Raw genomic sequence first — 20,512 nt, 5'->3', positions numbered from 1 at the left:
CCTTCTGCCCCGTCTCCATGGGCAGTGCCATGGCAGGTGATGGCACGTGGGGCCCACGGCCCAGCCTTGTGCCACGCCTCTGCAGTGGCCCTTGGGAACACATTCCCTGCATCAACAGAGTGGCCGGGACTCCGGAAGCAGAGTGCACATCGCAGCGGCGACCATGGGGTGTGTCAGCGTTGAGCTTCAGTGCCGGGGAGGACGCAGCTTCTGCCTCTTTTGCCTGCTGCCTCTTCAGCCTCTTGCTTTTAAGTGTATGTGGAGTATTTTCCCACACATCTGGACCACACTAGGGGCGTGTGGTTTCCAAGGGCTCTGCAGAGGCTGCCTTTAATATTAAACACTGTATGCATACACACACTTAACCAAAGCTGTCACGAAACCACCCTGAGTCGCAAGGTTCGGGAGTGGGACTGGTTTGGCGGAGACTGAATTAGTGGGATCCACTGTCCTCTGTGGGGAGGGGAAGGCGGAGAGTGGTGGCCTCTGCGACACCCTCCTTCCTGCCCCATTATGTGGAAAGCTGCGCAATTAATCTTTGTCCACCTGCAAATCCTGGCAAAAGTCAGACACGCCGGCAGCGTCTTGAGAATTTTCTGCCACTTTTGTTCATTGGAATAATCGCTTGAGCCGGGGGCTCGGTGGCGGTGGGGAGAGCCAGGGCTCACTGTTTGGCACGAGCCAGATAAAACGGGCAGCGCATCCTGTTACCGGGGGCCTGGCTTGCATTGCATAATGGGAACCCGTTCGGGCTGCTCCCCAAGGTCTTGCCTTAAAAGTGCATTTGCTGATGGCTGGTGGAGGAGCGACTGGTGCTCTGGCTTCTGGAGGTCAGGCTTTGCTGCCAGAAACCCGTCCCTGTGCCCGAAATAGCCCCCGCACACATCTGAATCCTCTCAGAACTGATCAGAGGCTGGGCCAGGCGAGCAGGCTGGCGGCCCGCAACTGGCAGGAGAGTTGATCCCTGCTGGATCTGGGTTCTGACAGCTGGGCAAGTGCCCGGACTGCTCCCATCAGACAGCTCTTGGCTGGAGCAGGATTGGCTGCAAACTGGAGGGCCTGGTGATAAATTTGGGGTCCCTAGTTATATAATGATGAGGAGTTTCAAGATGGCAGAGCCTTGAACCGAGCTCAGTGCACAGTCTTGAGCCCGGCCATGTGAGGGCCGGCCAGGGCCCAGGAGACCCTTGGCTCTCCTTGGATCTTCTGGCTGGGGACGGGGTGCCAGGGAGCTCAGGCATGGGCATCTGCCAACGCTTCTCCTGAACTGCGAGAAATGATTGTGGGGCTCCCAGCACTAGTCACACAGGGCAGGGCTGTCCTCTCCTCTCTCCAGCGGCCCTGGGGGTGGGCCCCACCTTGCTCTCCTCTGGACCTTTGTTGGAGGGGCTTTAGGGAGGGGTGGGCAGGCTGTCATGAACAAGGCAACACTTTGGAGGCAAAGTAAAACAAAGAAATGTAACAGCCAGGAAAGGAAGGGCAACGATTTGTAGACCTTACAAAACATTCAGAAACACTACGAGCTGGAAGGGAACCCATGACCTTACTGACACTATCTGGCAGCTTCAGTAGCAGAAAGATTAATTTGTGGATTGCTCTGTTCACGCATCCCACAAATATTTCCCCAACGTGTGCCAAGTGCCAGGCCCTGAGTACGGCAGGGAACAAGGCAGCATCTGAGAAGCCCACAATGCTTCTCTGGCCACCCACCAGGGATGGGACAGAGCCTCCCTACACAGACACTTAGAGGTAGCTCATTATAAAACAAACCCCAGAAAACAGGAGGGATGTGTGTTTGTCTGGATTCTGAGTAGGGGTAGGAAGTGTTTGCTGAACAGAAAAGCCTGGAGTGAAATCAGAAAGGAAAAGACATTTGGATTGGGAAAAAGTAAAGATTAAAAAACCTTTTGATTAAAGAAATGTTTTTCCACTGAAAGGTAAACAGATTGGGAAAAAGAACTGTGATAAACACAACGGAGAATTTCTCAACTTTAAATACAAGGAGATGATGTCGGTGGGTGAGAAGAGGGGCCAGAGCGAGAAAGGAAACTTAACAAACAGCAGATATTAACTAATGGGGAAAACGTGCAGTTTTATGGGTAACCAGGGGAATGACCTGAAAATGGTAATTTTCCACTTTTGTCGAACCAGTGAAACAAACTGTTTTCTTCCCCTTGTAAGCGACCTTACCGACCACTGGCCCAGTACCTGGCGAGCTGGCATTTTTACGTGGTCTGGAGACGTGCTATAAGGAGACACAGAGGAAGTTGACGAAATCCGTCAAGCACCAGAGCAACTATTCTGTGCTTTCACTCAGGAATTCCAGGTCCAGCCCTCCGTGAACGGAGAAACGGGAACGTGGACGGGGTCTTACTGGTTGTGCAGTGGGGAGGGCGTGGGCCCGGCCTCTCTGGTGCCCCAGCCCTGCTGGGCCTGCACCTGCTGGTCTTTCCCACCCGCCATGCTCCCGTCCCCACTTCACCCACACTGAGTGCAGGACTGAAGTGGGGCCCGTGCACGACGGACATGACTCACCAGGTGCGGAGGAAAAGCCATCTCACAGGCTGGCCCTGCTCGGGGTGACTTTCATGTACTGACTTACCGAGGCCCAGCTGTGTTTAAAGTCTTTATTTCATCCTTCTTAACCCCGTACTGCCGGCGACTGGCTCAGCCCGAGTGTCAGATAAGGGACCTGCTAAGCGATCATCATGCCTGATGCTTGGCGGCAACTCGCCTGCTGCCCACAATGCCGGGAGCCTTGGGGCTGGGCTGGGGAGTGGGTTTAAGGGGGAGCCCCAGGTGGCTGCCAGGAGCCCTGCCGGGGCAGCTGCGTGATCGCCTTCATCCAAGGCATCCTTCCCTCTGATGTGTTCGCTTGCCCCTGGATTGCCCTTGGCACAGTGTTTCCAGCGTAGACAGACCCTGTTGGGAAGCTCCCAGTCACTCCTCATGGTGCATAAACCTGTGTGATCATGTTTTTAGGGCCAGACAGAGGGAGCTGTTAATTTCATGTGCAATTTAAGGGAGAGCTGTTTGCGGCCAAGTGAGACAGCCAGGACGATCTACCGCCTGGCCTGTGGGCTATCCGGGAAGTGGTTTTGTCTGTTTTCTTTTTTTAAACCGATGAGCCTTTTTCTTCCAGACATAGGAAGTGATGAGTGGCAGCTGACTACCTGTGTGTGGGAGAAGGGCCTTTGCGCTGGGAGCCCCAAAGAACTCCCTTGCAAACGTAACAGGCTCTGATTTTCTTTGGCTGACAAGAAAGACCACAGAGGGAGGGAACCAAGAGGTGTCAATGCCTAGGGCATGGTGGCCGTGGATGTACCCCTTGTGCTCCGAGGAATTTGATCCGCTCCTTAGGAACTGGGGGTTCATTCATTCCTTGCCCATTTGCCAATCTTTGGTCCCAGAGCTTTGACGCGTGTCTGAGGGTGGCCTCTCCCAGCCCACGTGCCCTGTGGAGGGTCCGCATAGCTCAGGTGCCCATGTGGGATGCTGCCTGGTCCAGCAGCACCTGTCTTTCTGGGACATGGACATGGCATGGGGGCGGGCCTGTGATCGGACCAGGCCGTGAGGGGGTTCAGCTTCCAGATGCCTGGGCCCGAAGCTCCTCCTGTCTGGCCCCTGGAAGTGATGCTTTAGGGAGCACAGAGCTCAGAGCTGAGAGAGAAAGCAGGTCCCAGCGACAGGGGTCACAGCGGGTAGAAGCTGGCCCAGGTCTGGGTTCTCAGAAGCACACCGAGTCAGCGGAAGCAGGCTGGGTTCCAGTTTCCAATCTCGTACTGCAGAAACAGGTGCAGGGCATGAGCAGTGAAGGAGTCCAGCACCTGCCCGGGGCCAGGCAGGGGGAGGCGGGTGAAGGAGCCCCGGGCTGGACCCGTTATCTAGGACGTCGTGGTCAGTCCCCAGGGAAGGCTGAGCGTTTCCGTGGAAAGATGCTCCTTCAGAGGCCTCGGTGGCGAGGGGTTCTTGCGGGTGGAGGACAAGCGTGCTGCTCCACTCCCTCCCGGTACCAGCCGGTCTATGAGGGCGGGGACGGGTGCGTGGCAGGGAAGCCATGAGAAGAGAAGTGGAAGCTCAGCTTCCAAGCGGAAGGGTGTTTCCAGGTAAGGTTTCTGATGCATCTGCATTTTTTCAAAATCTGTTCCATCAGGAGAGGTTACAAAAAGAAAAATCTGGTTTTCTGGAACATCAGGGGTGGAAAAGACCCTGCTCCTCGCAGATGGGGACCGCCGGTCGTGAAGTCGATAATCCGAAGGCTAAGCGGAGTTTGAGAAAGTCCTAAACCAGACTCAGGAGCAAAACAAATGTGTTGTCCCAGCGGCACAGAGGAAAGCTTCGGCTGGAAGGGAGAACGAGCCGTCCGCGGCCTTACCAGGTCTCGCGGCCTCTCACCCGCGCCCGTGCACCGTATGCGGCGTCTTCTGAGCCAGCATCGCATCATCTGTTAAAGGAAAAGTGGACATTTCTCAGTGCAATTAACTGAGTAGGAGGCCACGGTGTTGCTGACTGCCGGGAGTGGGGTGGGATCCGACAGGCGGGCTAATTGATGCTGGGTGCACGTTGACCCGACAAGGGCATGAAAGAACCTGGCACCACATGCCCTCGCTTGGCTCCATGGGGCGGGGTTCTGTGAGCTCATGCTGGACGTGGGTCCCAGCAGTCCCCCGGGGTCTAGATGCGGGTCCTCAGGGTCCCCCTTGGGTGAGCACGGCATCTCACCTGCACGTTCCCAGCCTCCTGCAGAGAACAGCTGGACGTCTCTGGAGGCTCCGTTATTTCCAGAACTGGATGCCCAGGCAGCAGGGTCCCTGAGCACCTGGGCTGTACATTCTGTCAGACCGTGCCTCACCTGGCGTGTGGGTGAGTGAGGCCGGACCTCCCACCCCGTGGGAAGGGGGCTGCAGCCGCTGTGCCTTCTGCTGGCCGACCCACGCGGCCAGAGGCCCCGTCTTGGCTCAAGACTGGGTTTCTCAGCCTACGAGCACTGGATAATTCTGGTTTAGGGTGTCTCTGCAGGATGCCCAGCATCGTCCTCGGTCTCTGCTCACTCCGTGCCAGTGTCAGCCCCTTCCCCAGTTGTGACAACCAAACACGCCTCCAGACATGGCCCAGGGTCACCTGGGGGCAGGTATTTCTTTGGCCAAGAACTGCAGCTCTAGATACAGGGCTGGTGTTGGTTCGGAAACTGGCCCCATCCACAAAAAGCAAGGAAAGCGTAGGTAGGTGCCGGTAAAGAAGCGGGGGCGCTGCCTTGTGAGGCCCGGCGTGGGTGGCCGGGAGACGAGGAGGGCCTGCCCTGCCTGCAGAACCTTGAGTTTGCAGAGAGGCCTGGACTGAGCTTGGCCACTGTTCGGCCCACGTGGTCTCAGGGCCACACGCCCTGTTCAGGCTGAGTCCTTGGGAAGCTCCAGATGGGGGGTGGGGAGGGAGGCTGGGCAGCGCCGCCGCCCAGGGGCAGCGGAGGGGTGAGGGGCCTCCGTTTCCTGGGCCTCCGTTGCCCGGGGGTCAGCTGGCGGGCGATGGCTCTAGGGGACCCCCTCGCGACAGCCGACCAGGGAGGAACATGTTTGAGTCTCCTCGTGGGTGTCTGTCCCGCCAGGCAGGGGGCAGTCTGCTGGCTTTCTATGAGGGGATAGGTCTGAAAGTCGCATAAAAGTGGAATGCCCGTGGCATTTGGGGGAAAAAAGAGAATGTCCCAGTTGTGCCTGCAAGGGGAGGCATTGGGAGCACTTTGCTGGCGGGTTGGTTCCCAGCGAGCCTGAGGGGACGGGTGCTGCCCCTCGAGGGTGCTGCCCTGAAAGAGTCCCACCATCTGGGCTGCAGATGGTTTTATCTGGACCTCACGTGAGGGGCGAGGCGTGTATGCTTGGCTCTCTGCATCTGCGCAATGTCTTCAAAAACCAGCCCTGGACACCCTGAAGACAGTAAGAATACTGGCCCTGGTTCCATCGTCTGCCTTCGTGTGTGTCTCTCTCCATCAGGGTGAAGCTCCGGGACTTAGCGTGGAGATGACCGTGGTCCCCACAAGGGAAGCAGTCTTGTCCCTTGTTGGGATCCACCCAGATGTGCTATGGATGATTTAAAAACCTAAGTGTGTGGGGCGCCTGGGTGGCTCAGTGGGTTAAGCCGCTGCCTTCGGCTCAGGTCATGATCTCAGGGTCCTGGGATCGAGTCCCGCATTGGGCTCTCTGCTCAGCAGGGAGCCTGCTTCCCTCTCTCTCTCTCTCTGCCTGCCTCTCTATCTACTTGTGATCTCTCTCTGTCAAATAAATAAATAAATCTTTAAAAAAAAAAAAAAAAAACTAAGTGTGTGAAAATTACTCGCATTCCCTTTGCCTTTGTCCCTAGGCTTATCTCTTGGAACTCATGTTGTATGTCTCCCAAGGAAGCCTGTCCCTCCAGTAGCTTTATTCCTGGGTGGCGAGTGGGCCGCTGGGTGCATGTTGGCAGGGTGGGAATGTGCTGTGTATGGGACCCGGCAGAGCCAGAGACATGCCTCCAGCCCGGGAAGATGGGGGTCTGTGATGATTGAGTTGGGGCACCTGCTTGGTGCCCAGCACCCAGCGAGGAGATTGTGAGTTCCGTAATGCCCAGAAACGAGCCCAGCCTGTTTTCCTTTAGGTGATCAGTTACTAGTGTGCGTTTGGGATAGGGACGAAGGCCCCAGATGTTCACTGAATCACGTCGAGTTTACAGTGTGCAATGTTTCCTGTACTCACTCATGTACTCATGCAGCACACGTCTGCTTGTCCTGTGCCTGCCCCTGGACGTGGGTGGGGGTTGGGGGATGAGCAGAAGCCCCCTCGTTGGCTACCGTCACTGGTCTCACTGCAGGTCCTGCTGACGGGTGCAGGCACGTGTTCGGGGCAGCAGGACACATGGACATTTCTCATGCTTCCCAAGTCGGATGGTTGGGCTGTTGCCGATTTCTTTCACCGCCGTGCCAGGAGGTAGGGCCAGATCACGCCATCAGTGTGTGTCACCCCGGCCGACTGACATCGCACCTGCCGTTCATCCATCGGCGGACTCTGGGTTCTTTCTGGGTCCTGGCTGTAGTGAACAGCGCCGCGGTGGACCTGGGAGTGTGGATGTCTTTGAGATCCCGATTTCCATTATTTTGGAGAAGTACTGGAAGTGGGATTGCTGGATGCTGTGGTCAGTGGTGGCCGCCGGCGGCTGGAGTGGGGAGTGGGGAGGTGCCGTCTGCGGGAGCGGAGCTGCGGTGGTGCAGGACGACTGTGTTCCAGGGCTCTGCCACCAGGCGCTGCAGTCGGCGCGGCTGTGCACCTGGAACTTGGTGGGAGAATAGGTCTCCTGCTGCGCGTTCTTTCTGCAGTTATAAAAAGCTGTTTTTGCAGTGCCTCGGGGTGGGCCGAGGTGAAGGCCGGGATGGATTGGGGCTCTGCGTGGCTGATTCGGCCACCAGAGGGTTCCCAGGAGAGGGCTCCCGAGCCTCTCGGGGGCTGAGCGTGTGTGTCCTTCTGGTTCCTTGTTTGGTTCTGGTGTTGGCTCCATGGACACTCAGACAGTCATTCAGCATTTTCGAGCTTCTTAGCGTTAGACGTCGCTCTCACAGGGACTAACGTGGTGCTTCCTGTCCTGGGAGCTCGAAGCCCGGGGCCGGAAGAGCCCTCGCCCGTGAAGGGAGAACTTGAGCTTGGCGAGGGTACCATGAAGACCGCAGGGCTGGGATGGACAGGAGACAGGGTCAACCTGGAGGCTCTGGCCTCTTCCAGGGGCTGGGGCGGGGACACTTGGTAACTCCTCGAGTCAGACTGGGGGCGGGGTCCTGTGTGCATCCTGTGGGTGGAGGCCAGGGATGCTGGCCAACATACTACAGTACCAGGATGCCTCAATACAGAATTATCCGCACAACGTGTTCCTCGTGCAGAGCTTCAGAAAGCCCGGCTTTAGCTGAGTTCCAAAAGATGAATAGGAACCAAGTACACGAAGAGGGAAGCAAGTTTCCCATGCCAAGGTCCTGTGGTGGGGGGAACATGGCTGAACAGGAACTGGAAAAATGGCCATGTGGCTGGAGGGGTGGGCACCGTGCTTTGAGAAAGGGACATGTGGGTGGGAGACTTTGGGGAGTGGCCTCTGGTCTGGCCGGTGCGCTTGCCTTGTCGGCCCCCAGCTTCGTACTCACTGGTTCCTCCAAGGTCCCAGACACCAGCGTCCTCCATGAGGCAGTGTGACCTGGCTGGTTAAAAACTACAACTAGCCTCACTGCATATTCTCAGAGAGAGAGGTGTGGGGTGGGGGCGGGGCGGGGTGAGGGCTCTGTGGTCTCAACGGGGGTTGATTGAGGTCGGAGATCTCTGACATTTATTTAACTCTGCAAATTACACCTGTTAGTGTCCTGGGAAACGAATCTAGTCTGCTCGACAACCTAGGGAACTGCAGCTTCCCTGGGGAGCACAGAGCGGAAGCACAGCTGATCCCGTGAATTCTGAAGGTGATCACTTTTTCACCAAAAACGCCACAGTCATCGCAGCCATTTTGCTTTTCTCTTTTTCCAGGTCTTCTAAAATGTAGGACTTTGAAATGCTGATGGTGCTAAGATTCTCTTAGCAGATTTAGAAATATGAACAGTTGTACGTGTGCATGTGTGTGTGCGTGCATGCATGTATGTGCTTATGTGTGTGCATGTGCAGGCAAGTGTGTGTGTGTCGGTGTGCATGTGGTTGCACGTGTGCCTGTGGCTGTGTGTACACACACGTGTGCATACCTGTGTGTGCATCTGCACAGATAATTGCATACATGCACATATGCATGCACATGCGTAGACGTGCATATGTACACGTCTGCATAAATGCGAATGTATGCACATGTGTGCAAGTGCACGTACATACATTTGCATGCACATGTGTATGTATGCGCATGTAGGTGCATGTGGGCATGTGTGTGCGTGCATGTTGTGTGTTTGCATGTGTGTATGCAAGTGTGGTTGTGTGCATGTATGTTACTGCGTGTGCATACACGTGTGCATACATGTGAATGTGTGTGCGCATTTGCATGCATGTGTGTGTGTGTGCATGTGCATATATGTGTGCGAACGTGGGGATTTCTACCCAGAGCGAGTTGATCTGGGAGACGCTGTGTGACTTCCTGACTCTTGACCATGCTGCACGCTGACACCTCCACGCAGACCGTGTGGAGAACACAGGGCTCCTGGCTCTGTTGCGTCTGGCTATTGCCACGACTGGATGGTACAGCCGCACACTGGTGTCCCTTGACAAAGGCTGGTCCACGTGAAATGTCACATGGTGACATGGTGTGCCCCTCAGGATGAGTCCTGGGGTTCATGATAGGCCCCCTCTTCCATACTTGGGACCCCGTCCTGTGTGTCCCTGCAGTAGGTGAGGCCCTGGTATGGGCTGAGGCAAGACGCAGCTGTGCACTGAGTAGCTTCGTTCCCAGAGTCCCACACCCCTTCCGGACGGGGGCGCGTGCCAGCCACACAGTGCGGTGCCTTCCCCCCTGCCTCTCCTCAGGGTAGGGTTCCGGACAGAGCACTCACCCACAGAGCGAGACAGGAAAGCACGAGGAGGAGGCGGCCCAGCTGTGTTTCAAGTGCGGGGAGGAGGCTGGAGGCTGGAGGGAGGCTGGGGAGGTGAGACGTGAAGGCTGGGGAGGCGAGACGTGGAGGCTGGGGAGGCGAGACGTGGAGGCTTGTCTCCACGGAACATGCTCTTCCTGAGCACATATCTGGTGAGCTCCGTGTGCAGGGCAGGACGCAACATGAGTCAGTGTCGTCCCCTTGATGCGCTGGCCAGGCTGTCGGGAGGTCGGGTCACCTAGGTGCATCCCTCAGATACAGACACTGGGCCCCAGCGCGTGTGGGGTTGACCCATGAGGGCGAGAGGTGGGTTCAAGTCCACCTGGGGAGCCCCACGTGTCCACCCACGCCTGCTGCCCAGCATGCCCCTCGCCTCCCAGCATCCGAATGTTAATAAAGGTTGGTAGAGGCAGGTGGGTGCCAGGAGTGGGCAGGGTTCCCCGCGACATTGAGCTGTCTGGGAATGGACCGGAATTGCCCAGGTGTCCTGCTGTCCACGTTGAGAATGATCCCTGGCATGATTCTGGGGTGCTGGGGAAAAGGCAGGGTCAGTCCCCCTCCTCGGCTTGGCCTCTGCTGGAACTCTCCAGCATTCCTGTGTCAGCCTGACATGATGAAGGTTTGGAGGCTCCTTGTGCAGGGATGGCCTCAAGTGCCCACGCCCTCCACATTTGCGGATTTGTGGGGAGAGACCTGTGCAGTGGGGTGAGTCTGAGCACCGGAACAGCAGTGCGTTGAACACAGAATACAGCAACACGCTGATTCTGATGTTTGGGTCCCCTTGACGCTGTTGTGTGTCCCGGGCCCAACAGCCCCTGTGCCCAGAGGCGGTGACTAGCTGAACCAGCCGGTGTGCACGTGGGTCGAGCCACCAGCTCCACCAGGCCATCTGAGCTCATTCTAGATTCCTGAATGGGGACCATGCGTCACATGGACTGTGGCTGTCCTGGGTCCTGGTCCCCAGCGAGGCTGTGGGGCAGACGAGTGGCCTGCCTGTGTAGGGGCCTGGTTAGCAAAAAGAAGTTACTTGAAAACCCCGGATATAGGGGCGGGCCAGGCCAGATAGCCCTATTCAGTCAGAGGGGTGTGCATATATTAACTGTGGTAGGTTGAAATCCGATTGGCCACCTGTGTGTGGGCCGGGCTCCACCACCACTATAAAAGATGGTCTGTGAGGCTGGAGTGGGGAGGTTTTTTTTTTTTTAGCAAGAGCAGCGGCGCCACCACAAGCGGCGCCGCCCCGTGCACCGCCCAGAGCAGCAGCAGCAGTGGCCGGCGCCGCTGCCAGTGACGCCGCCCTGAGCCAGAGCATCAGCAGCAGCAACAGCAGCAGCGCCGCCGCAAGCAGCCACGCCACCTCGGGCAGTGCCGCCATCAGGAGCAGCCTCTCAGGAGCCAACGGTGCAGCCACACCGGGAGTGGGTCTGTGGTATGGTGAGGGTGAGGTAGGGAGCCTCCAGGAGGGACCCCAGCGACTGGGAGGCGGTGGTCCCCAGCAAGACTCGGGCACCTACCGGTCAGTTTGGTTTCTAATGCAGGTTGGTTTCTAATGCAGGTTGGTTTCTGATGCAGTTTGGTTTCTGATGCAGTTTGGTTTCTGATGCAGGTTGGTTTCTGATGCAGTTTGGTTTCTGATGCAGTTTGGTTTCTGATGCAGGTTGGTTTCTGATGCAGTTTGGTTTCTGATGCAGTTTGGTTTCTGATGCAGTTTGGTTTCTGATGCAGTTTGGTTTCTGATGCAGTTTGGTTTCTGATGCAGTTTGGTTTCTGATGCAGTTTGGTTTCTGATGCATGGCGCGAAATAAAACTTTGCTTGATTTTCGCTTTGTATCAGTCTCGTTCCTTTGATCACGGACCCTAACACCTGCCACATGAGTACCCAAGCCTCGTGACCTTTGGTATATGCAGACTACGTCTGCCATAGATCTTTGGGGCATTTCAAAGAGGCTCATTGCAATTAATTCCTCTCTGTTGGGGAAATAGCGAACTCGAGACATGGAGGGAGAGAGAGGAGCTCACAGTGTGCCCCACCCCTAGCCAGGGCCTGCTTTCCTGAGGTCACGGGATGATGGTCGCTCTGCTGTCAGCACCTGGAGGGAGACCACAGAGGCGTTTATAGCTGGAACCTGACCCAGCACGTGTTCCACTTACCTCTGTGGGAAAACCCATTTGTCCTTGCCCACTGCCGCTTCCCTGGGACAATGTGCGAGATGCTGGACAGGCTTCAGGATAGCCAGATGTCCCCGGGCCTGCAGGTGCCAGTCCTGGAGGATGGTTTTGGAGGGATCATGGTGCCCTGAGGCTTGGGGGATCCGTGATGGAGGCTCTGTCTGTGCCGTAGGCCCGGGAGACCTTCCTGGAGGAGCTGGGATGCCAAATTGGGACTGAGTGCATGGGCATCTCCAGGCTGCTCTAACACATCACCGTGTGTTGGGTGGCTTCAACGACAGATGTGGTCTGTCCTGTGACTCTGGAGGCTCTTCGACTCTGGGAAGTCAAGGTGTGGGCGGGGCTGTGCTCCCTCTGGAAGTCACGGGGGAGGGTCCTTCCTGCCTCTCCAGCTTCAGGGACAGCCAGAGGCCCTGGCGACCCCTTGGCCTGGTGACCTTCCCTTGGGCCCCCACATCCCTCAGCACGCGACCTCCTCCCCATGGCTGAGAGGACACTGCCTCCAGATTTCCCTCTTCTCACGGGGGCACCGCTCACTGGATTGGGGCCCACCCTAACCTGGCACGGCCCACCCTAACCTGGCGCGGCCCACCCTAACCTGGTGTGGCCCACCCTAACCTGGTGCGGCCTCCTCTTCATTCGGTCACATCCACAAGGACCATATTTGCAGAGGACGGACGTCCTGAACTTCCAGATGGACCTGAACCTGGGGAGATGTTGTTAACACAGCGTCCTGCCCCTCCCTGCATGTGGAAGGGGAGCAGAGGGAGAGTGGCTGGCACCCAGAGAAGGTGTACCCTTTCGTTCTCTGAGAGCTTTGGGCCATGGATCTCTCTAGAAGGCCATCAAATAGGGAGATACGGGATCACCGGTGAGCTTTTCTCTTCAATGTAGAGGAAGCAGCTCAGTGAGTCCTGGCTTCTGACACTGGGCTCACGGGGCACGGGCAGGGCCAGAGTCTGCCGGGGCCTCAGATCAGCCGCAGGAGCTCTGTGCCCCTCCCCCCGGGCCTCTGCAGAACCTCAAGGAGACAGGCGGACAGGAGCTGTGCCCGTTTTCAGGCAGAGTCAGCCAGCAGAAAAGAGGACAGTGGGCTTGGGGGTTCGGGGGCCTCCTGGCATCACTCCTGTGTGGATCACTCCTGTGTAGATCACACACTGTCCTGTGTGGGTCACAAATAAGGGGGGTCACTGAAAAGAGCAGCCTTGGCTTTCGTGTTCCTCACACGGAGTCTCTTGAAGCTGATCAGGGGACCCCGACGTTCCCAGGGTCCACATCACATCCGCATGAGGAAAACCCACAGACACACTTCCCATCACGTGTGAAGCTGCTCTTTTAAATCCCGTGAATGTTCCCTTACCTGCAGACCGCAGTGCCTCGGAATTTCTCTTTTCTGACAAAAGGTGAATGAGGAGTAAGACTGTGCAGCATCGGTGGGGGGGTCGTGTGTGTTTCAGGAGGGATAGGAAGTTCGGACTGGCAGCGGCCTATGGTGTCAGTGTGTCTGGGACCGAAGGAGCAGGTGTGGAGAGATAGAGTTTGTGTCTCGCACTAAGTGCAAAGGCCCGGGAGCGCTGGCTCAGGTTGGGGAGAGGCATGCACAGGAAGGCGGGTGCCGTGCTCTGTCCACAGGCGCGTCCTGGGTGTATGAAGAGATGCAGGTGCTGGTCTTCTCTGCTCCATGCGGCTCTTTCCGTGAAGCAGCCGCAGCCATGAGCTCTGTAGGGCTGCCTCTGTGAGTGTCAACTGTCTTGGTCAGGAAATTACCAGAAAACCTCGACAAGGCCTTTGCTGCTGTCACAGCTGTTTCATCGGACAGCTTGAACCTACTTTTCCACTGTGGTGCCTGGTCCACACAACGCCGTGTCCCCACACGCCCACTGCCCCATGGTGATGGCGCCATTGCCAGCCCGTCAGACATCAAGTGGCTGCTTTTCTGAAGATCCAGACAGACCCCAGAGGGACACCGAGCAGGGGGGACTTGCTGTAACGATGCCATCCCCTTCTGTTTCCAGACAGCAACTTGAGGGGACAGATACAGTGAAGGGACGAGGTCACCCCTTTCCATTCCTCTCGTGAAATCTTTGTGTAGGTGGTCGTGAGGGTCCCTTCCAGACCCCTCCCATGAGTGACTTGTTTTAGGAAGGGCTTTGCCCAAAGTTGAGCGTGTGGAAGGTTTCCGTGAATATGTATCAGAAACATAAATGAGTGAGTGACAAGTTTTGAACTATATTGGCTCACTCATGTAAAACTGCATGCATAACAGAAAGCTAGATGAGAAAAAAAAAGGATTATTCTCATGAAATACACAATTCTCTCTCCAATGTGCCATGTGGTTTCCGAGCGCCATGGAAATGCAAGCCTGTTTGTTGTCTGGGCCAGTTGGAGGGGGTGGGTGGGCGCCCGAGCATGTCACAATATATGGAGTAAATGACCATCTTCCTACGATTCCGCATAAGGAAGTGTAATCAGTATTAAAATTACACTGACTATAAAACTTGTCTCCTTGGCCCAGAAGGCTTCTAGGAATCCTGGAAGGTGCCGTGGCTGCCCAGGGAGCAGGCTGTGGGCTCGGCGTTGCTGCGTACGGGGTGAGCGGACTTCTTCCCGGAGCGTTCTGGGGTGAGAGCATTTTACGTATTAGGTCACATGAATCAGTCACAAAAAAATGAGTGGCTTTTCACTTCCTTGCAAGAAAAATTTATTTGGTTTTCAGTGGCAAGAAGATGTCACCAGACACAAGGCATGTTGCTTCTTATGACTTGTCATCGCAGTAATCCACCAGCATATGAAGGACCGAGAAATGGCCGGCGGCAACGACCTGGCCGTTCCTGCTGCCGCCTTCCTGTGTGTCATTTCCAGATGACTGGTTTGTCCACTGCGGCTTCACCACCTGGAAGGCTTGGGACTCGCCGTGGCCAGATGAGAGTGGCCATCCTGCTCCTTCTCTCCCTCAGGGGTCCCGCCACAGAGGGGGAGGGGGTGGCCCTTCGGGCCCTGGGGGTGCTGCCTGGCCCCGTCCGCTGGAAGTCTAGTTTATCTGAGAGATCCATGTGCCCAGAAGCCACGTGAGGAAAGACCGTGACATTTGACCGTGTGACACTTAATGTTCCTGACTGTCGAAAGCGTACCACTCAAGTTTTCCAGAAAAAAATAGGCACTTGGGGAAAATGTCTTTACTATATTGGACAGTGCTTTAATAAGTAAAGTTCTTTTTAGAATCAATGAGAGGAGACCAGGGGCTCATATTGGTGCAGACGGCGGGGAGGGGTAGTTGAAGAAGCAATGGCTTCAGGCACCCGCGGTTCACGGAGAAGGGTTTTAGCTGCTTGAGCCGACTTCCAAAGGTGCTCACGTGCACCACGACGCCGATGAAAACCGTGATGCACCCTTTCTCTAACTGGGTTGGCAGGGAGGAAAAGGGGGTGCGGGATGCGGAGGTGTGGGGCTGTTGGCCCTTGTGCAGGTGGCTGGTGGAGGTTTACGGTCAAAATTCCAGAGGTCATTTGACAGCGTCGGCTATGGTGCTGTGGACACAGCCCGTGGTCCCACAGCACCTCCAGAAACTTACCCCGCAGGTGCTCCCAGGCAGCCGTCTTCACCAGCGGGTTCTGATCACTGGAACTGGAGACGAGACCAGTGTTCATCTGCCAAGAACAGTCTCAGCTCGGGGCACCTGGGTGGCTCGGTGGGTTAAGCCTCTGCCTTCAGCTCAGGTCATGGTCCCAGAGTCCTGGGATCAAGCCCCGCATTGGGCTCTCTGCTCCGCTGGGAGCCTTCTTCCTTCTCTCTCTCTCTCTCTGCCTGCCTCTCTGCCTTGTTGTGATCTCTTTCTGTCAAATAAATAAATAAAATATTTAAAAAAAAAAAGAATAGTCTCAGCTCGTACGGAGCAGGAAGCCAGGTGGCCTTCATGGTTTGAGGGGGTGGGATCTTATGAGCCGCTGTGGGATTTTGACTAGTTGTTCATGTCATGTGAAAAAGCAAATTCGCAAGATGTGTATTTGTTGGGGACTCTCTTGGCTGGTGTCTGTGCTTGTATATGTCCATGGAGCGTTTTCAGAGGGTATAAGAGAAGCTGACACGCCTCTGTGGAGCAGGGGTGGGGAGCCGGATGAGAAGGGGGTGTTTACTTCCTACCTTAGACGGTTTACGTGACTCTGAATTGGTTTTTAATGAAATTGCTAATTTAAACAGCAGTTTGCTGAAGGAGGAAGTGAGGCTTTTCTAGGCGGTGCCGGCGGTGGCCTGAAGTCCCGTTATACTCTGTAAGTAGTGGAAATAGTCACGTGCCTCATGCGTTTTGATTCACGCCCGTGTGGGTCACGACATGCTGGGTGGCCTAGAGCTTGAGGGGTGGGCAGGCGGGCGATGTGCTTCCCGGCCCCCCTGGGCATGCACAGCTGCAGTGTCCGCAAGACCATGAGCGGAGGTGGTCATGAGGCAGTCCACCCCTCGCTCTCGGGTGCGATGAGACTAGAGCCCCCCCTTCTCCCACGTCCACCGTCTCTCCCCTGTGCCAGTCCCTGTGAAGGCATCAGAGGTGGGGGTGTGTTTGCCTCCCGGAGATCCTCACTCACATCGGCCGACCCTGGATGGTCGCTTTGGACTGTGTGTCACCAGAGCAGCCGAGCTCTGGCTGCAGTGACAGGAAGAGAGTCTCATCCCACAGCCCCACCCCAGTGCCCCAGGGCATTGTCACTTGCCACACCGGCGGGGGTGCCACGGCTGTGCTGTGGCCCCATGGTGCTGCCTGGACAAACCCGTGTGGGTACGGCACACGCACGCCCTGGCAGGACGCCCCCGTCCCCATGATCAGGGTCACCACGTGCAATGCCTTGTGAATTTGCTTTTTTCACTTAAGATTAGTTATTGATCGAAGTTCCACGGCCGTTCATAGAGTAACGCCTTGTTGCATTTAGTGGCTGCTGGTGTCTTGCCCTGTGGGTCTCAGTACTTGGCTATAGCAGCTCCCGCCAGAGAGGGCACAGGGAGTGGGAGTTTCCTAGTGGGGATGACCTGGGGCATCCAGGAGTGTATCCGCAGAATCCATTCCCAGAGTCAGAATGGCTGGGTCCAAGGCTGTGTGCATTTTCCACCCTGGTGGACGTTGTCAGTGGCCATCAAAAACATCCGCTCCTGACCCTCGCTGCAGGAGAGATCTCTGCCGGCTGGGCGGTGGGGAGGGCTCTATGCCTCCGTCCCCCCATGCTTGGTCCGGGTGCACCCTGCCATGACCGCTTCTACACCATCCCCAGAGTCCTCCTTCTCCTCCTCCTCCTCCTCCTCCTGTCTTCCCCTCCGCTGGGACGACCTCACGCCCCCACCGCTGCCCGAGTCCATTGCCCACAGCAGTCCCAGGGACCATTTAAAAAGCATGAATCTTCTGGTGTTCCTGTCCGACCTGGCTCCATTGCGCTTGGCAAACCCAGGCACACCCTCACCATCTGGCCTGGCCCCAGCACGTTTCCCCAGTCTCTTCGTGCCCCCCACCTGGTCCTGTCTATTCCTCACACTTGTCCAGCTTGTCCCCAGGAGCTGGAATATTCTCCCCAACTCTGGCCACGGCTGCCTTTTGTCCTTTTGTCGTCCATATCTCGGCCCATGCCCACCCCCGGGGTGAGGCCTGGTGTCAGCCCTTTTGCTGTTTTCATATCTTCTAGTACTAATCTACATCTGAAACCATCTGGCTTCACTATTTCTCTCCCCGCCTGGACCTCGAGGCCTGGCTGTCATCCTTAGCGGTGTCTGGCTAGAGGGGCCCTTGGTCAGCATTTCTCGAGGGCAGGCATAAACTCTTCCAAGAGAGCCGAGACTGTAGGCCCCACATGGGACCGTGCTGGTGTCTGTCTGCTTTCCTGCCATGTATCTGCAGAGCCAGGTCAGGGGCCGGGCACTAGTCGGCCCCAAGAAGCTCTTCCCTGATGGGCAGAGGCCGGTCCTCGGTGGTAACACAGACACACCCAGAAACTATGCCATCCATGCTGAACAGGGACAAGACCTTCCCACGTGCTGCCATTACTGTTCTGAGTGCCTCAGAGCCTGCTGGAATGTAGGCATGTCTTAGGGCCTCCCTGGGGAGAGGTCGGAGTGCAGAGCCAAGTCAGCGAAGTAGCGGAGGAAAATCCCACATTTCCAGGCACTGAGCTGCCCCGTGGCTGTGGGCTCAGAGCCACTGGGGCTGGCTGTGTCTGTAGAGAACCCAAGGCTTCCCGTGATGCCAGCCCACCAGGCGGGGATCCTGATATGGGGGGAGGGGTGCAGAGCACTGAGCCCACCTGCGTGGGGTCAGAGTCCCCATTGCAGCCATCCCATGGGACCCTCTGAGCCAAGAGGTGGGTACCTCCGCATTCTTCATCCTCTCTGACTGCAATTTGGGGGGGTGAGGTGGTTCTTGATGTGTCCCAGGGGCCAGCAGCCATCGTGGGTCTCAGCGTCATCTGCTGGGCTGTGTGCCCTCAGACTGGCTTCCCTCTGCCGTGGGGATGCCCCAGGGCTCAGCCTGCACATGGGCTCCATCCGTGCTAATGCGGGGACTCTGGCAGGCGGCCCCTCCCTCTGTGAAGCCCCGGGCTCTTCACTCAAGCATCTCATGGCAAGAGATGGGCTGGGGCTGTCCCTCTCTCTCCCTGCGGTGGCCACAGCCCTCCTGGGCCCCACCCTGTGGTCTCAGACACCCGCTACTCCAGGACAAGCCTGTGACCTCAGTGCTTATCGCCACACGGATATGAGGCTCTTTCCCTTCCCCCACCGTCCTGCCCAGCCTCTCTGGAAACAAAGCCTCAGCCCCTCCTCTGCGCCAGGGAGTCTGTATTTTTGGGCGAGGCCAAACTTGTGTGTGGAGAGGGGAGTGCTGTCCTGCGAGGCCCGCCTGGGTGGAGACCGCTGGCAGGGATTTCGAGAGCAGGTATCATTTTTTTTTTAAATTTGTTTATTTGTTTATTTACAGCATAACAGTGTTCATTGTTTTGGCATCACACGCAGTGCTCCATGTAGTACATGCCCTCCCTATTACCCACCACCTGGTTCCTCAACCTCCCAGCCCCCCCCACCCCTTCAAAACCCTCTGGTTGTTTTACAGAGTCCATAGTCTCTCATGGTTCATCTCCCCTTCCAGTTTCCCTCAACTCCCTCTCCTCTCCATCTCCCCATGTCCTCCATGTTATTTGTTATGCTCCACAAATAAGTGAGACCATATGATACTTGACTCTCTCTGCTTGACTTATTTCACTCAGCATAATTTCTTGCAGTCATTTTTTAGGAGCATTTCAGCATCTTGGATAAAGAGAAGAAACCAGGGCAGGTGCGACCCCACACACCGTCGCACACACACGCGTGTGCACACGGAACGTTTGGCCAAGTCTAAGCTGTCGTCCCTCGGGGATGGGAGGTGTTGCAGGGGTGCGGCTGTATGGAGTGTCTGTGGGGCTGGCCGAATGAGCCCCCAGCAGGGCTTACTTACTACTCAGGTGGCGGAAGGAGCAGGCAGGGCCGTGTCTGGCTGGGTAAGGGAGGAGGCCATCGTGGCGCAGCCTGAGACGCCGCCCGTATGCGGGTGGAGGTGGCCCGGGGCCCCTGGCAGGACAGGAGCACTGGCTGCAGGGAACCGCCTTCCGTGACTGCAGACACCTGGCCCATCCGCCGAAGCCCCAGGTCGGCACTTCAGCCGAAGCCTGTGATGATGTCAAGTTGACTGCTTTGTGTCAGAGTGGTCGGAATTAACGTCTGTGCTGCGTTCGAGGCCCGCTCCACCACGGAGGCCTGGGGACGCTCAGCAACGGGCCGGGGGGGCAGCATGAGGTGGCCGGGTCGCAGGGGACATTCCGCTTGGGGAGGACAACAGGCATAATGTGTGAGCCTGACCTTTCCAGACCAGAAAGGGGACCCAGCCCTCCTGCTGCCCCACCAAAGGGGGCTTAGGTTCACTCGGCCCAGCTCGGGGGGCAAGGCAGATGCCCTGCTAGGTGCTTGGGTGGCTTGGTCACTGTTGGAGTTTGGGGGTTACACGGAGGCAGACTTCCCACCCTTCCGTCATAGGTAGAATGTTCTTGTCTCTGCTGTTGTCAAACGTGCCCTGTTCCTCTGTTCCCTCCCTCTGGAAGGCCACCCACTGCCACCAGCTCTCCAGCTCTCCTGCTCTCCAGCTCTCCAGCTCTCCTGCTCTCCAGCTCTCCAGCCGGCCCCTCCTCATCCCCACACCCTTGGCCCTGCAGTCAGGGCCCCTGTCCTTGGCCCCAAGCAGTTGCTATGGCTACCATTTCCTCTCTGGGGTCCTTCTGCCCTAGATGGTTATTGCCAGGGGGCGAGCACCTGCCTGCTGTGCTCTGCAGGGGCTCTCGCAGCCTAGAAGCTGTGGGGCTCTTGTTCGGTGGTGAGTGGGTGGGATGGTGGCCAGGTCCTCACTGCCCCGGGCTGAGGGTGGACAGACCTTCCCCTTCTGGACGACACACCTGCCCAGATTGGGCAGGGGTAGGAGCAGCCCAGCTTGGGGATAGGGCTGCAGCCATGGCTCAGGGCACAGACAGGCTCTAGAGGGAGGGTAGGGGCAGGGGAATTGGACGAGTTCCAGGGAACCATGCCCCCGCAGCGGGCCTGAACCCAAGATGTGCTCTGGGCTGTGCTGTCCAGGGGCCCATCGGATCCTTTCCCTGGCCAGCCCAGCCCAGCCCAGTCTCCCTCCTGCTGCCACTGTCTCTAACTCTCTTGTTTGTTATGAAGGCTCATCTGACCTGATGGACCCCGTCTGTGTCACATGTAACCTTAGGTAATTCTTGCCAAGCT

General features: G+C 57.0%; 1 long non-coding RNA gene across 1 annotated transcript; it reads left to right on the top strand.

Annotated features, from left to right (window-relative positions):
• Nucleotides 1-12,988: 12,988 nt before the first annotated feature.
• On the top strand, nucleotides 12,989-14,497 carry LOC123927188. The gene is made up of 3 exons (XR_006815376.1): nucleotides 12,989-13,134; nucleotides 14,247-14,353; nucleotides 14,448-14,497. It is a non-coding gene; the product is annotated as an uncharacterized LOC123927188 (long non-coding RNA).
• Nucleotides 14,498-20,512: the final 6,015 nt, after the last annotated feature.

The sequence above is a fragment of the Meles meles genome, chromosome 16 (assembly GCF_922984935.1).
Source record: "Meles meles chromosome 16, mMelMel3.1 paternal haplotype, whole genome shotgun sequence".
Lineage (NCBI taxonomy): Eukaryota > Metazoa > Chordata > Mammalia > Carnivora > Mustelidae > Meles > Meles meles.
This window is presented reverse-complemented; position numbering and strand designations above follow the sequence as displayed.